The sequence below is a fragment of the Larus michahellis genome, chromosome 2 (assembly GCF_964199755.1).
Source record: "Larus michahellis chromosome 2, bLarMic1.1, whole genome shotgun sequence".
NCBI classification, from domain to species: Eukaryota; Metazoa; Chordata; class Aves; order Charadriiformes; family Laridae; genus Larus; species Larus michahellis.
The window spans coordinates 2,182,705-2,197,666 of record NC_133897.1 but is presented as its reverse complement, the minus strand read 5'-3'; the positions used below and the strand labels follow the sequence as shown (position 1 = coordinate 2,197,666).

At 46.2% G+C, this 14,962-nt stretch overlaps 1 protein-coding gene across 1 annotated transcript in view; it reads left to right on the top strand.

Annotated features, from left to right (window-relative positions):
- The window catches only part of PTH1R (parathyroid hormone 1 receptor), a 127,102-nt gene that overhangs the window by 53,803 nt on the left and 58,337 nt on the right, over positions 1-14,962 (top strand). The window lies entirely within an intron of this gene.

The following is a 14,962-nucleotide window of genomic DNA, read 5'->3' as shown; positions in this document are numbered from 1 at the left end:
GGGACAAGGGGCTATTTTGCCTTTGGACCGCATGTCTCTCTTCAAGCCAGGACAACCGGCCTCACTGTAAGAACAGCCTTCTCCTCCCTACCCCCACACCCCAAAACCATCCAACTTTACTTAGTCAACAAAGGGTAATTAGTCAATTAAGTACCTAATTGATCTTTAGCTAACAAATTCCCGATCTCCCTCTCTGATTTCAGATTCAGGACAGATCTGACTCAGCTGCGAAGGAGGGTATCGCAGCCTCCAGCTCTTGAGAGATTTTTTTTTTGCAAGTGTCCCCCACGCACGCACGTGCACACAGAAACTCTTCTCTGCCAGATAACACCTCCAGTGGACTCAGCCAACCACTGAGCCCTTCTCTGGTTTGCCCAGGTCTAGGCAGCATGATGTTCTCACTGAAATCTAAGGCTGTGGCTTGCTCATCTCAGAGGAAAGCAATAAAACTTTTGTTCGTCACTTCTCACGGCTGTGGACTAAGAAAGAAGAGAGATGTTGACAATTTATGTCTCCTGGTACTGTAGCGGATCATGAGTGCAGAGAAGCTAGAAGAAAATGGTTAGGCAATTAGAGATAAATATGGAAAAAAATCAAGTGAGAGGAGGAAGAGGAGGAGGAAAGGGGAGGCTCAAAGACTAGAGCAAGTGTTGGATCTTCACTTTGCTTCTGTTTGAATCCCGTGTGACAGCTTTGACAATGCTACTCAGGTAACAGGGACAGCAGCCCTGCACGCTGCTTCCAGGAGATTACATTAATCAAACACACTTGTGATCTTGTATTTGTCAGCCATGTGAACTCCACTAAGCCCCATATGGCTTGACCAATACCATCATCACGATCCTACAAGGGGAAAACTGAGGCAGGAAGAAGGGATTTCCCTAACTGGACCCCAGTAGCAGAAGGGTCTGGTTTTCCTAGACAATAACACCAGCTCCTCCAGGTCAGTCATCTGAAGGGTTCAGCCCACCTTACTGGGCATGACCACAGGGGTTATCTCCCTGCCCAGCCCTTTCCTACCCCCGCTTCTTCTTGCAGCGTAATTAATTTGAAGACCTGGCTGCATAAGGCCTGGTTATCCAATCTCATTGCTTACCCTGCTTTGAACAGTAGTTTGAACTAGTTGAGGTCCTGAAGTCCCTTCCAACCTGAACTGTTGGAACCTATGCTCTGACGAGAAAATAACCAATCCCTTCCCCAAAAATAAGACCTTTCCGTCAGAGCAGACTGCTGAGCTAACTCACCCACTGGCCATGCAGTCACTAGGTGCAATACAGGGAATGAGGATCTCCTCCTGGTCTCCTCGGATGAACTGTGGCATCAGCTCACTCCTTGAATCTGAATACATTTGGCATCAATGGGATCTGATGCGGTCTGATTGCTTGGGGTGCTTCATTCATCTGTGAGCTTGGGAGTTTTGAGAAGATGAGTAGAATGCTACTGCCACTTACTGACAATAGTACTGACATTTGCCCTTAAAGGATCTCTTGTAGATGGCAACCCATGATGGTAGCTGCTGTACATATCCAAGGAAAATTGATGATTGAAGCAGATGAGACTGGTGAACCCAAATCCCTACTCCAGCCTGTGCTGTGAGTGACATCTGCTGTTACTGAAAGCAGAATAATTTTACCTTCGCCAAATGACACTGCAGAGGTGGCCTCACTCTGCTCCAGAGCAGCATCATTAGTGGAAACAAGCAGGGAGGCTGTACAGAGGATGAGACCTGACCCGTCACACTACTCCCTGAGGTTATTAACTGGTCTTCAGATCCAATCTTGATGCCACCAGTCTTGTAGGATGGGTACGGTGCAGAGGGCTCATTACAAAAGAGAACTTGCTTGGTGAGCTTCATCCAGCCTTGGCAGGGACGGGGTCATGAGAGGAGAGGTGCCTGCACTGTTAAACATCCAGGCTCAAACCCCTGCATACTGCATGGTACTTACTTGATCATTGGTGGCAGACAGTGAGCTGGGGACTGATGTGACTTACAGAGAATGTGGGTTAGCTTCTTCAGGCTATTCACCCCAAGCTTTTTGTAGAGTCAGTGGAAGCATAACCACTACAGCCATCAGAGTCCAGAGCATGATCATCTCACCCTGGTGTCAAAGTCCTAATGCAGAGAAGAACAGCAGCTCCTAAAAGTGTTTATTTGTCTCCTTTTCTTCTCAAGAGACTCTGAGTGCCGATTTATGATGACATATCTGCATTTTAGATGCTTCAAGCTGGGTGAGATGTCACCAGCACTTACCACTCCATGCCTCAGTTCCCAGTAGTTGGTGGTAGTGAGGACACTTGTCTACCACAAACGAATGCAGAGCAGCACAGAGTTGTTCTTATGAAGACCTTTCCATCAGTCCCTGGATCCAAAACCTTTATCCTGAATCCAAAACCTTTATCCTGAAATACCAATTCTGGCATGCCCTTGGCAAAGGAGAGTGGCTGTGCCTTTGGGCATGGCTGGAGAGCCAGACCAGCCTGACACTGGGAATGTCCATGCATCTTGCTGGGGAAACAAAGCCTGTTTACTGGGGATATCTGATTTTCTTACCTCCGCACTGCTCAGAAAAATTGGGATTTGTGTCACTTTTGTGGTAAATAATAGGGAAAATAAGATTTTCTCTCTACAGATGCACCTGGGGGGAATTTAATGATGTTATAGTCAGCATATTAATGCCTATTTCACAAGCCTTATAGGAAAAGCTTGTTTTGGCTTGATGTGAAAGAAAAAAAAAGATATTTTTATGTGTGAGGTTGGACGAGTATATACAATATTTGTTATTTCTATTTATGAATCTGTATTTTGTCTAATTTTATCTGATTGTGAGCATCTAAAGGCATGACAGTGGCACACCAATTATTAGTACTCATGGATCAAAGTCACCAGGATGTTTTTCGCTAGTATTACTACTTAATAATAGGTAATTAATTCTTACTACTTGATAGCAGGTGTTTACTTGTAGACCTTTCTTTTAATTGTTGTCTTAAATGGCTTTCAATTAGACACTCCGCTGGGAGTCTTTCATTCCTCAGTGTTAATGGTATTGACCTGGTTTCAGACAAGCAACATTAGTCAGTTGTGAAATGGAGAGAATCCCATTTCTGCGCAGTTTGGAGAGCTGAGTAAAGGCTGTTGGCAACCTCCTCCCTAGCACACTCCCACCGGGCACATCATGCTTTCTAACCCCCAGCTTTTTTGCTGCTGGTATAAGAAATAAAAGTAAAAATTCCTCTTTTTCTAGAGCTCTAATCTCACAATTTGATATAGATCTTTCTCCTGCTCTTATCGGTACTTTCCACCGTGGGTGGATAACAAGGGAATGTGTGTCAGAGTGCATTAAGATGGCTCTGTTTGCATCCTTGGCCCAGCTGACTGCAACCATCTGTCTTGTTTAAGGACAATTCTGAGTACTTGAGTAAAAGACTGAACTCCAACTCCCTCGTCCAGGGAGGGTATTCCTAGAAAGGCTTTAAAAAAAAATAATCAGTGCCTGAAGCTTTGAGAACCAGGAGAGAAAACTAAAAGAGGGAGCTGTTTTTGAGAGGCGCAAGAGAACTTGGCAAAGGGGAAGGAGTTGGAATTTCTCATGAAGAATCAAGAAAAAATATATCCCTTCTGTTACTGTGTCCAAGTGACATTATATGTCACATAACTGAAACAGATTTTCCTTAAACAATTTCAGGACCACAGGGTCTATACTCAGATGATCTTCCTTGTATCTGTGGTAGAAGCATGGGAAGGAGGAAAGAGGTGTCCATTTTTACAAGAAAAGCCCTTCCATGACCTTTTGGATTCTTGTTTTGCAAGGCAAAATAAAATGCAAAAGGAAAAAGAAAGGGTAGAAATCAAGCCTTGCAGCTTGATAGTTGCAAAACAATCATTGTAGATAGCAAGGTATGAAACTAAAATAAACCACGTGCTTTCAAAGGATGAGGGGAAAACAGAAAGAGAGAAGCCAACATCGTATCTAGGCTCATGCATTGGGAAATATGGGGTCTTACAGCACCCTCCTTTGTATCATCCCTTGAAGATGAGAGAAAGGTAGGGGTGTGAGCCAAGGCAAATCAAAACACTATGTCAGACTGACATCTACTTTCTTTTATGGTCCTCCCAATATTTCAACCAGTGTGGAAGAGATACAAGGTTCCATCAGCAACAAACAAGGGGACCTCCAAGTCACAGAAGGGTCAGGCATCACGTTCAGCTGCCAAGTTGTCACCAAGGAGCAATCTTGCATCCTTCTGGCAGCCCAGAGAGCAGAGACCTGCTTTTCTAGCTTGGGTTTAAGCCTGCAGCCCATGCCTTGATCTAGACAGAGAAGACAGTCCTTGGGTTGCATAGATCTTCAGCATGGACACACAGCTGAGGTGTTCAATCTAGGGTTTGTCTCATCTCACATGAGAAATCTGGAGCCATGCGGACACCTCCAGCTGAGAGTCCTTCTCTGGACCCACTGTAGTCATAGGGGAGAACTGGCAGCATCAGGGTGTGATTCATCTGAATATTTTAGACATTAGCTTTAGGTTGGGATTAATCATTCCTGACTACAGTAACCCTGTTGCACAAGAGCGGAGTGTGATGTGTGTTATTTAAGATCCAAGAATATAACTCAGATCAGTACCAATCACTGCTGACGTCTCTACACCTCCATCTTCTAATCACTGGGAAGACCATCTCTGCTGGGGCAGCACTGATAAGCCATTGTGGTGAATTTTCTCTTTCTTTGGAAGGATCTTTTTTTCATAGATCAGCCTCTTGGGTTACACCTCATTTACTCCATGGGGGTAAAACAGGAAAATGGGCAATCATTTTGGTGTGACAGATGTTCTCCTAAAACTCCAGGTCCTGCATAAATGTCAGTTCTCCTTGATTAACGACATGTGCTGACTGTAAATCATGAGATCATTTAGTAACAGAGGCATTAACGTTCCAGGATGGTTAAGGAATGAGATCCATGCAGGTAATCCACTTGAAGAGTTCAAAAGTGACAAGGATGATAAAGGTCCCCTTCTATCGCTATCATGGTATCACTCCATCCCAAAGAAATTTTTTGCCATACGGCATAAATGCAGCGGACATCCATGCTCAAATCGGTTCATTTCCTTTGGCAGGAGTCATCATGAGTCTGCAAGTTATGCTTTGTCCAAGCAGATTTTCTTTCCACTCTTCTTGTTCTTCTTGAAGGATGAGGCTTCCCCAAGGCAAAGTGAGAGCAAATGGGTTTGGAAGGGCATCAAAGAGACCAGCTCAGCCTGTACTATTCCCAAAGAAACAGTGACAGGATGCGACATTCCCAGTTCTGCCCAGCATCTTTCCATGCTGACATTTCCTCTTTCCATTCACCGGCATTTTTCTTAGTACAGCAGCCGTGGGAGAACCATGCTGAGACCTGGACTCTAATAGACACGGGCAGAGAGGGTGGATTTATGATGGAGGGTAGGAGTGTATCCTCCTTACAGGACAACTAGGCACTGAGAAACGGGAAGGCAAGCTCCTCAAAAGTGTGTAGACGCCTCCTAGACATTGGAGATCTGAACATGAGGGTAGGATGAAGAGCAGGGACCAGCTAGTCTGGTGAAGGCAGCCATGGGAAGGGCTGGGACAGCCCTAAACACAGCCTGAGGTTAATCAGTTTTCTGTAGCTGCAGTGCAGGGTCCCTGAGACCATTTACCCGGAGCAGAGATGTCTTGCTGTTCTGGAGCAGGCAGTGGTTTGGGTGATGTGGTCAAGGGATTAAGGCAAAACCACCAACTTCATTTACCCTCTAGGAGGCTGGGAAAAGCAGGTAGATGGCAGAGCAGCTTGTGCACTAACCTCTCAGTGCTTCCCCAGCTTGTGGCCAGAATCCTATTTCATCCAACCAGCTCTTACTTCCCCTTCACATCAACTCCTTTTCCCTTCACCCTCTTCTTCATCTGAGTGTCTCTTGGATCTCCTCCTCCTTTCACCTTTCTGTCTTCACACCCTCTGGATTTGATTGTCCCATTCCGGTGTTTATAAGCTCAGTCTTCAAAAAGAGTAAGACATCTCATGACCTTCATTCTCATCTTCTGTAAGTGGGATGGGGTGAGGGACACACACAGACGCATCACTCCACGTGTCAGGACAGCAATGCAGAGAGCTCAGCTCAGCACCGACCTGCCCGAGCTCTTAACTCTGAATTCCTGCCATCGTAGCAACATCGCTCTGGGTGATATTTGGCAGGGGGAGAGAGAGTTGGGTGCTTGTCCATCATGGGGCAGAGCAGAGCTCAAGGGTAGGAACAAGAATCCTTGAGAATCATTGTTGGGCTCACATCTGGTCTCACAACTGGTGGGTAAGTCTGATGCTTAGCCCCCCCCAGGACGCGTCCTTTGGTCCTGTCATACCAGCCCTGGTTTGCATGACCTGAGAAAAGCAGCTGCAGCTGGCCAAGTGGAGGAAACATCAGTCCCGCTACAGACCCAGCACCAGTGGGGCTTCAAATCTCCTCTCTCCTACCTGGACCTGGCCCATCCATCAGTCCAGGGTCTCCTGCTATGAAACAACCTTCCTCACCCCATCCTCGTCACCACTCTGGTGTCCTGAGCAAACTACAGTTCCACAGCTTTTGCGATTAGCTGCTGGCAGCGGATCGTGCCTCTGCTGCTTTCGCTACTGTATCTCTGGCTAGGCCAACTGGCACTTGGTCTTTATTTATTTTTAAATCTTTCCAGCGTTAACCTGAAAGGAAGTAAGTTTCAAACCACATTTATTTTTTTTTCCTCTAATGCTGGAAATAATGCCTATTCAGTTAAACTAAATCCCTCAGGGCAGAAAAAGTACCACTCCCTGCTCTCCCTCCCCAGTTAGCTCCTTGTTGCCACAAGTTGTCCCAGATGGATTTTTTTGTTGTTGCTTTTTATATGTATGTTTTTTATGCCAAGGCACTGATAATGTGCAGGCAGGCAGAGGGTAAGAAGCACGGAGGTAGTAGGAAATTAAAAAAGAGAATTAGATTATTAGAGCAGTGGGCAAATCCAGCATTGCCCAAGTTAGAAGCGAATAAACACGATTTATCTATATTTACTCTACTCTGTCTCTCCACGAGGGAGATGTTGTAAGCCATTACTGAAATATGAAGTGCCAGACCCCCACAGTCCAAGCACAAATCCAGAGCAGCTTTCAGGAGGGGTGAGGGATGTATTTTGCCTGAAGTGCCGGCTTCCAGAGCCAAGTAGTGGGGTCAGAACCTCCTTCTGAACCCAAGGAGTTTTGCTCCCCAAGGTGCACGTGCCCAAAGTGACTGCAAAAGCCAGTGTACAAATCCAGCAAATCCCAAGCATACCTGTATTTATTCCATGAAATATAGCCAGCACGGGGCATGGTTAATCACCAGTTGACTTGCAACCTGGCAGATCCTACTTTGCTAAAGGACTGGCAGCCGACCCAGTAACAGAGATTGCACAGGGTACATTTTGTCCAAGACAGCACGTACAAATCCCTGGTCCTTCCATACTTGCCAGGGTTCATCTGGACCTGAGTAAACCAGCAGGGCTCAGTGGCCAGGAGATGCAGGGCGTGTATAAACACTCACTAGCAGAAAAGTAAGAAAACAGAGAAGACAAACTAGATATCCAAACCAATCACAACATAACCAGGAGAATCCATCCTCTCTCATCTAAAGGAAGGTAATTCCATTTATAAAAAACAGGTGTCAGGATCTCAATTCTACACCATCCCATGTTGCCACCCCACCACCGACCAACCTTATGTTCCTGACCACCTCCACCTTGCCACCTTTTTCTGCTTCTGAGCAATTCCCCATCACCACAGGCTCCTGAGTGACCCGGTTTTGGCTCAGCCCATGGTGAAGGCTATATCTGCTCCTGCCAGATCCTTATTCTGTGGCATTATTTAGTTGTGCCACCCCTGTCTGCATGCCTGGCATCAATACCCCATTGCCCGCAGCCCAGCCTGATGCTCTGTTATCAGAAGAGATATGCTCATCTGTGGCAGCTGCAGGTCTGGCCTTAGATCAGACTCAATTAGATTAATCTCTTAATTCTGACAGCTATCTTGACCCTTACAGAGTTTAGGAGAGGTGTTGCTCCAATCGCAAGGCTGGAATGAAGCTCTAATTTCATTTCCTTCCCACTCATGCCCTCAGCTCTATTGCAGTCTCTATTGCAGAAAAAGGACTTGGTTTATAACCTTATATTGCTTGGTTTGGTGCTTCAGTTAGACCATTCACCCAGTTCTCCTAAGGCACAGTTAAAGGAAAACCTTCAAAAAGTTCTGTCACGCTCCCCAAAGCTGAGTAACTGTTGATTTCTGTGTCCCCATCCCACCTCAGCCCATCTGGTTCACTCCTTGCAAAAAGCCAGCACTACCATCACCCTTCCAGAGGCGATCACCAAAATCAGCAGGGCTGGTGTTGGGTGCCATCTGCATGGCCAGCTCCACCTATGTCCCACACCCTTGGGACCCAGCTTCCTTTTCCCTCCCTTTCCCTCCACATCACCAACACATTTTCACATTTACCTTCTTCCCATCTTTCTCCTGAGCCCTGCTCCTGCCTGCACCCCATTTTCTGCTTCAAGCCAGCGATTACCTGGTCCACTGCTGTCCAAGATGGTGATCACCAGCAGTCCCTTGCCTTGGGCCCATCAAGCAGCTGTGACGCTCTCAACCCCGACCGAGGAATCTTTTTTGCCTTTAGCTATTTTTTGAGCTGCTGCCAGGGAAGTTTCACAAAAAGGATAGTGTTATTTCTGAAAATGAGTCCCATAAACAAGGATGAATATGACCTCCCCATTGAGATTTGGGGTTTACTTTAGTGGCTGGGAGATCAGCCAATGAAATGGAAATACCAGAAAACATTATCATAATTACCCCATGGCCTCCTCCAGGGGCAAGGGAAAGGGGGAAAAAAAATCTGAACCAAAACTGGTTTAACAACCTCTGGACAGCATTGTCTTTTCACCCTTCCCTGCTTGGCCTGCTTCCTGCTCTGCTTTTCTGCTTTCGCTGAACAAGGGGGAGAAGAAAAAACATTCCTAGATCTTTTCCCTACAAGAAATTTTATTTTTCTGGCAAAAAAAAAAACCAACCCAACACAGTGCTGTGAAGCCGAGAGGTGATAAACATTAAGAGTAGCAGATGGGTTTTGATTGCAAAATTGGGGATGCCAGGGAGGAGCCCCCATGCCTCCCAACAGCACCCAGTCTGTCACAGCAAGAGTGAAGGGCAAAGCTGTCCTCCTGCTCCCAGCCTGCCTGCATCCCTTGAGCTTGCATAAATACGATGCCAAGTAAGCTCAGTGCAGGAATTTATGCTGAAGCAAGTTAGGGAGGGCTCATGAAAAGGGATTTGCTGTCAGCTCTTTTAGAGTGATTAACTTCTGCAGGGGCAGGGTGACCTCATACATCCAAATAGTTGCATGTGGGAGATGTACCTGTCTGTGACATTATTTCTGACTTCCCTCAGATGGTTCTCTTGCGCCCAAGAGCTCACGTCAGCAAAAGCTCAGCTCCTAAACTCCACAGATCTTCTCAGAGCCGCTAAAGTGACCAATTACTGCAGTCACCAGCTGCCCAAAGGAAAAAAAAAGATGAAAAAAAATATGCCCACAGCTGATCTGAATTTATTTTAAGTGGTGGTTTGAGGATGGAATGGATTTCAGCTGATCTGTGTATCGAACTGCTTGGTGACTATAAGGGGAACTCTGGATGAATACCTTAGGCCTGGATGTCCCCAGTTGGCCAGTAAGGCAGGTATTATGTTAGAAAGCCCATGTGATGTTAGTTCCCTTTTGTTGGCTAATGAGTGTCTGCATGATGAGAAGTCTTGGGCTGCAAATGGGTGGGCTCATAGTAGAGGTTCTTGCTAAAAGATGAGTAAAATGTTGACTGTGTAAATCTTGGTGAGTTGTTGCTGCAGCACTCACTTGGATGAAGCACTTCCAGTTTCTCTCATAGTCCTGAACAGAAGGTGTGGAGAATACACAAAGCAGATCGTGTTGATCATGTCAAACTGGACCAAACCCTGAATATAGGTGTGTTCAGCAAGGCACAATGTTTCTGTGGCCTTAAAAAAAATAGATAGGGACATGAAGATGGTCAGAAGGCTGGAGCACCTCCCCTGTGAAGACAGGCTGAGAGAGTTGGGGCTGTTTAGCCTGGAGAAGAGAAGGCTCTGGGGAGACCTTATAGTGGTCTTCCAGTCCCTAAAGGGGCCTATAGGAGAGATGGGGAGGGTCTCTGGATCAGGGAGTGAGTCGATAGGATGAAGGGGAATGGTTTTAAACTGAAAGAGGAAAGATTTACATGAGATATCAGGTAGAAATTCTTTGCTGTGAGGGGGGTGAGCCCCTGGCCCAGGTTGCCCCGAGAAGCTGTGGCTGCCCCATCCCTGGAGGGGTTCAAGGCCAGGTTTGATAGGGCTTGGAGCAACCTGGGCTGGTGGGAGGTGTCCCTGCCCAGGGCAGGGGGATGGAACTAGATAGCCTTTAAGGTCCCTTCCAACCCAAACCATTCTATGATTCTATATATATGAAAATAACCTTATTCAATCTTCTGTCCTAATGGACCATACCCAGGAGCTGACAGGTTAGGATGTTTAGAGAAAGAGACAGCTCTAGGGGTTGTCACCTTCCAGCTTTTTGTGATCAGCAGTTTAAGATCTTCCTGCATCAGAAATTTGCATCCAGGGCACAGTGTTTAACAGCTACTGGTGGATTTGTCCTTTATTAATTTGTCTAGTCATATTTTGAATCCACTGATGTGATTTGCTTACATACATCATCCTGTTTCTTTTAGACCTTGTTCTCTTCATCTCGTGCCTCCCAGATCTCAAATTCTGCAAAACTGTGACTAATTAGTCCCCTTTCTCTGCATCACAATTATCTTACCAACACCTCTCATACCAATATCTCTCGCCTCATCTCTCTCCCATCCCAAGGGATCCAAATCCACTCCAAAGCAGTGGGTGCTTCACCAGCAGTAGCTCTCACCCATTACGAAGTCCTGCAGCCTGTACCTCAGCACTTATGAAAATGAAACCACTTATTTTGCTGCCTAGGGATATTCAGATTCCAACAAGTTGGCATACGCAACTGCTAATGATTTTAGCAAGGTTGTCCCACCAGTATTTTTGGATCAGGTGTTGAGATTGTTTGTCAAAGAGAGAGTTTTGCCAAGCCAGACCCGAGTCTGTCTAATATCATGAGTGCACCTACGCTGCAAAGCAAATGGTCCTGTGGATTTCTTTTAACCTTTGACAGCCAGTGTGGAAAGATGAATAGAGCAGCATTGCCTTAAGATCAGAAGATCCCAAGCAAGAAAATCGGATGCATAGGAAAAAGTGGTATTGAACAGTTAAAATTGTTCCAGCAGCTGACAGGTCCAAAGGTTTCCAGCTGTGGGTGTCTGCCCTGTCTTATTTACTGTCCTTGAACCCAAGGCTGAGCCATTTCAGTGTCTGATTTGGCAGCATACTGCTCGATCCTCTGTCCCTGGAGACCTTTCAGCCTGGCTGACACATTGAAGTGTCTCGGCAAGGGGTTTGACAAGGGATGGAACGTGCGGATGGGTTGGGAGGAGATGACAAGTTGAGAACCACCAGCTATCAGCCTGGTTTTGCTTCTTCGGTGTTTAATGTGAGTTATTCAGCAGCAAAGGTGCAGCATTGACAGACCGAATAGTTTTCCTACAAGTCTCTTGAGAATAGGTGTCTCCTTCAAACCACAGGATTCACTGAAAATCTCTGTCTTTATTCATAAATATATGTTTACATACACATTTCAGCCTCTTTGACCAAGGAGAAACACAGAAACACGTGTCTTAAATATATTTCTCAGCACTTATACCAGTTTGAGGGGAAGGGAGAGAATGAGGAGATTTATTATTTTTTTTTAAGGGTCTGGTAGGTTTTGGGAAATTTAAGAGTGGTAACCAGAGCTCAGGAAAGCTGAAAACCTGGGCTGGGTTCAGAGCTCTGCCCCAGCCATTCTGCCCAGCTCTGGGCACAGTGCTCGATGCCTAATCTCCCTTTCTGGGAAGTAAAATTTATTTTCTGTGCCTGGCCTGGACACCATACGTCCCTCTGGCTGGGAGCTGCCCTACTCGCAGAGCACGGCCAAAGGAGCCTGAGGACTAAGCGTGCAAGGGATGAATCATTTGAAATGCCTGAGGTCAGATTCTACTCTGGCCACTGTAAATCCAGACTAACTCCTCCAGCTTTGGTGGAATCACTGTGGGTTTGTGCAGATATAAATGACAGCAGGATTTGACCCAGAGGTTTTTTTTTGTTTCCAATGAAAGAGTTGAAATGTAGGATGTTGCCTTAAATGTGGACAGGCCAAACATCTGGAAAGGGATGGCTTTGTTTTGCATTAACGTTAATGCGGTTTTGAAACCAACTCCCCATTCTGAAGGATTTTTAGCATGGATTTTTTCCAAGGACATGAAAAACTAACTTCTGTTTTACTCAGAATCCCCTTATCAGATCTAGCTGTCCATCTGGGTGTCTGTTACCACACCAGCTGCTCAAACATCCACCGTTGCTCTCCATAGAAGCACACTGGGAAATTGAATCTGAGTTAATTTGTAAGCTGGATTTCATTAACCCTCATTATGTCATTTGTAGTAAGTCCCACTTGAGAACTGATTGGCCTTCAGCTGGCTTATCTCACCTGCTTTCCAAAGTGAATTAACTTAAAATGAGTGATGGAGCCTTAATTCGGAGGAGCAGCGGTTTTGGGGAGTACAGTGAAATGTCATAACCCCGTTTCAGTCTCTGCTTCAGAGGGACTGAAATGAGCAGCCACCTCCGTAGGCAGGCTCTACAACATATTGACAGGTTTCCTTCTCATCTGCAGATCACTACTGGCTTCACAAGGTTTTCTGTTCTTTCTTTTGCCTGCCTGTATGAAGCATTAATGTTTACACCTGCTCCATCCATCCGGTATCCCTAGGTTTTGCATTACAGATTTACAGTGGCCAGTCTCAGCGCAGTCAATGTAAGTGGAAAAAAGAAACACATATAAAACTGTACTGCAGCCCTTCTTGCTTACGTTAGGCATTTATGAGTGAGTGCTAAGTTCTGTATGAATCCAGAGAGAGGGAGCATCTGCTCTCATTGCATTTACAGTCTGATTAATCAAGACAAACCAATATTAGGGAAACAGAGGCAATAAGAAGAGCAGTGATTTATCCCAACTTACTACATCACTTAATTATTTCAGGCTATTGCCTTACAAACATCTTTCATTTAGGAGCCCTATGACGCATTGCACGCCACTGTTCTGAGCTTTGAACCAGCTTTGGGGTGATCTTGTGGATAAGGAGCCCTCCCAGCCCTGACCTTCCAGAGACTCTTCACAGAATCATAGAATGGTTTGGGTGGGAAGTGACCTTAAAGATCATCCAGTTCCAACCCCCTGCCATGGGCAGGGACACTTCCCACTAGACAGGTTACTCAAAGCCTCATCCAGCCTGGCCTTGAATGCCTCCAGGGATGGGGCCGCCTCAGCTTCTCTGGATAACCTGGGACAGAACCCTCAGAGTGAAAAATTTCTTCCTGATATCTCATCTAAATCTACCCTCTCCCAATTTTTAAGCCATTACCCCTCATCCTATCACTGCATGCCCTTGTAAAAAGTCCCTCTCCAGCTTTCTTGTGTGCCCCCTTCAGATACTGTAGGGGACTATAAGGTCTCCCTGGAGTCTTCTCTTCTCCACGCTGAACAACCCCAGCTCTCTCAGCCTGTCTTCATAGGAGAGATGCTCTAGCCCTCGGATCATCTTCGTAGCCCTCCTCTTCTGCCATAAGTGGCAGAGTACTAAGGATGGACCCAAACCAAAAGGTTTCTCAAGGGTGGTCTGATTCTGCAGGTCAGAGCCCGCAAGGGATGTTTGCCAGTAGATGGACATAGTCCACAACTTTCCTCATCCCCTTCTGTGCTGCAAATCACAAAGCACCTGGAGTGTACGATCTGCATCACCCTTTCAAACTTGGAGTAGAAAATAAATGCAGGAGAAGGCTAAGTATACTCTTCTTTTGGAGGGAAAAAGCAGGAAAGAACAAAGGCAGTCTCATCCCAGTGTAGCTGGGATGGCTACACTAAAATTTCCATCCGCTCCTGCCCAGCTGACCTAGAGGAAAGTTCCTCCTAATCTCAGGCTTCTTCTGGCAGTGGGACTGGTCTTGGATGTCTGAGCAGGACATACAGGTTAAGCACCCAAGAGGCATATCAGAAAATTAAAGATTAAAGTAGCCATATTGCATTAGATCAAAGCTCTGTATGCTGTAACAACCAAAGCATCCGTAGAACAAGCCTTCCCCACAGTTGTACCCCAGGCTTCCTGAGGCCAGCCATGCCTGATGGGAATGTGTCAGCTTCATGAAGCAAGATTTATTTTATGACCGGCAAGTGCCTTTGAGGGCTGAGTTTCATCGTGTATCAGCAAGCAGCAAACAGAGGAGGGTAGAAGAAGGCTCTGGGTAAAGCACCCTCCCTGTCCCAGCTCTCCTTGTCCCTTGACCTCTGGAGGCCTTACAGGAGGAGAAATCTAATCTTCCCAGGATGATGCTCACAGAGTCTTTTCACTGAATCTTCAGTCTTTGGGGGGCAAATGCCATCAGCTCACAGCCCTGCTTAAGGCAACCTCCCTCTGCACATGTTCTCGGATTTAGTTAGGATGTGGATAGAGCCTGGTGCCATGTGGTCAAGGGCCTGCATGCGGAGGTGGAAATAGCACTTCATTGATGATGGCAGGTTGCGACTCCTAAAGGGAGAGGAGCCCTTGGTACTTTTATCCCCTGGCGGTATTTTCCAAGAGGCGGGCGCCAGGAAACACAGCATTGTTTTGCCATTTCCTGAGTATTATATTTACCTATGTTTCTGTGTCCCAAAGGCACCGCTTTTTAAAAATACTATGCCAATATTATTGACTAGGATGGTTTTTTCCTAGCCTCATCCCTGCAAGCTGGGGCACGCC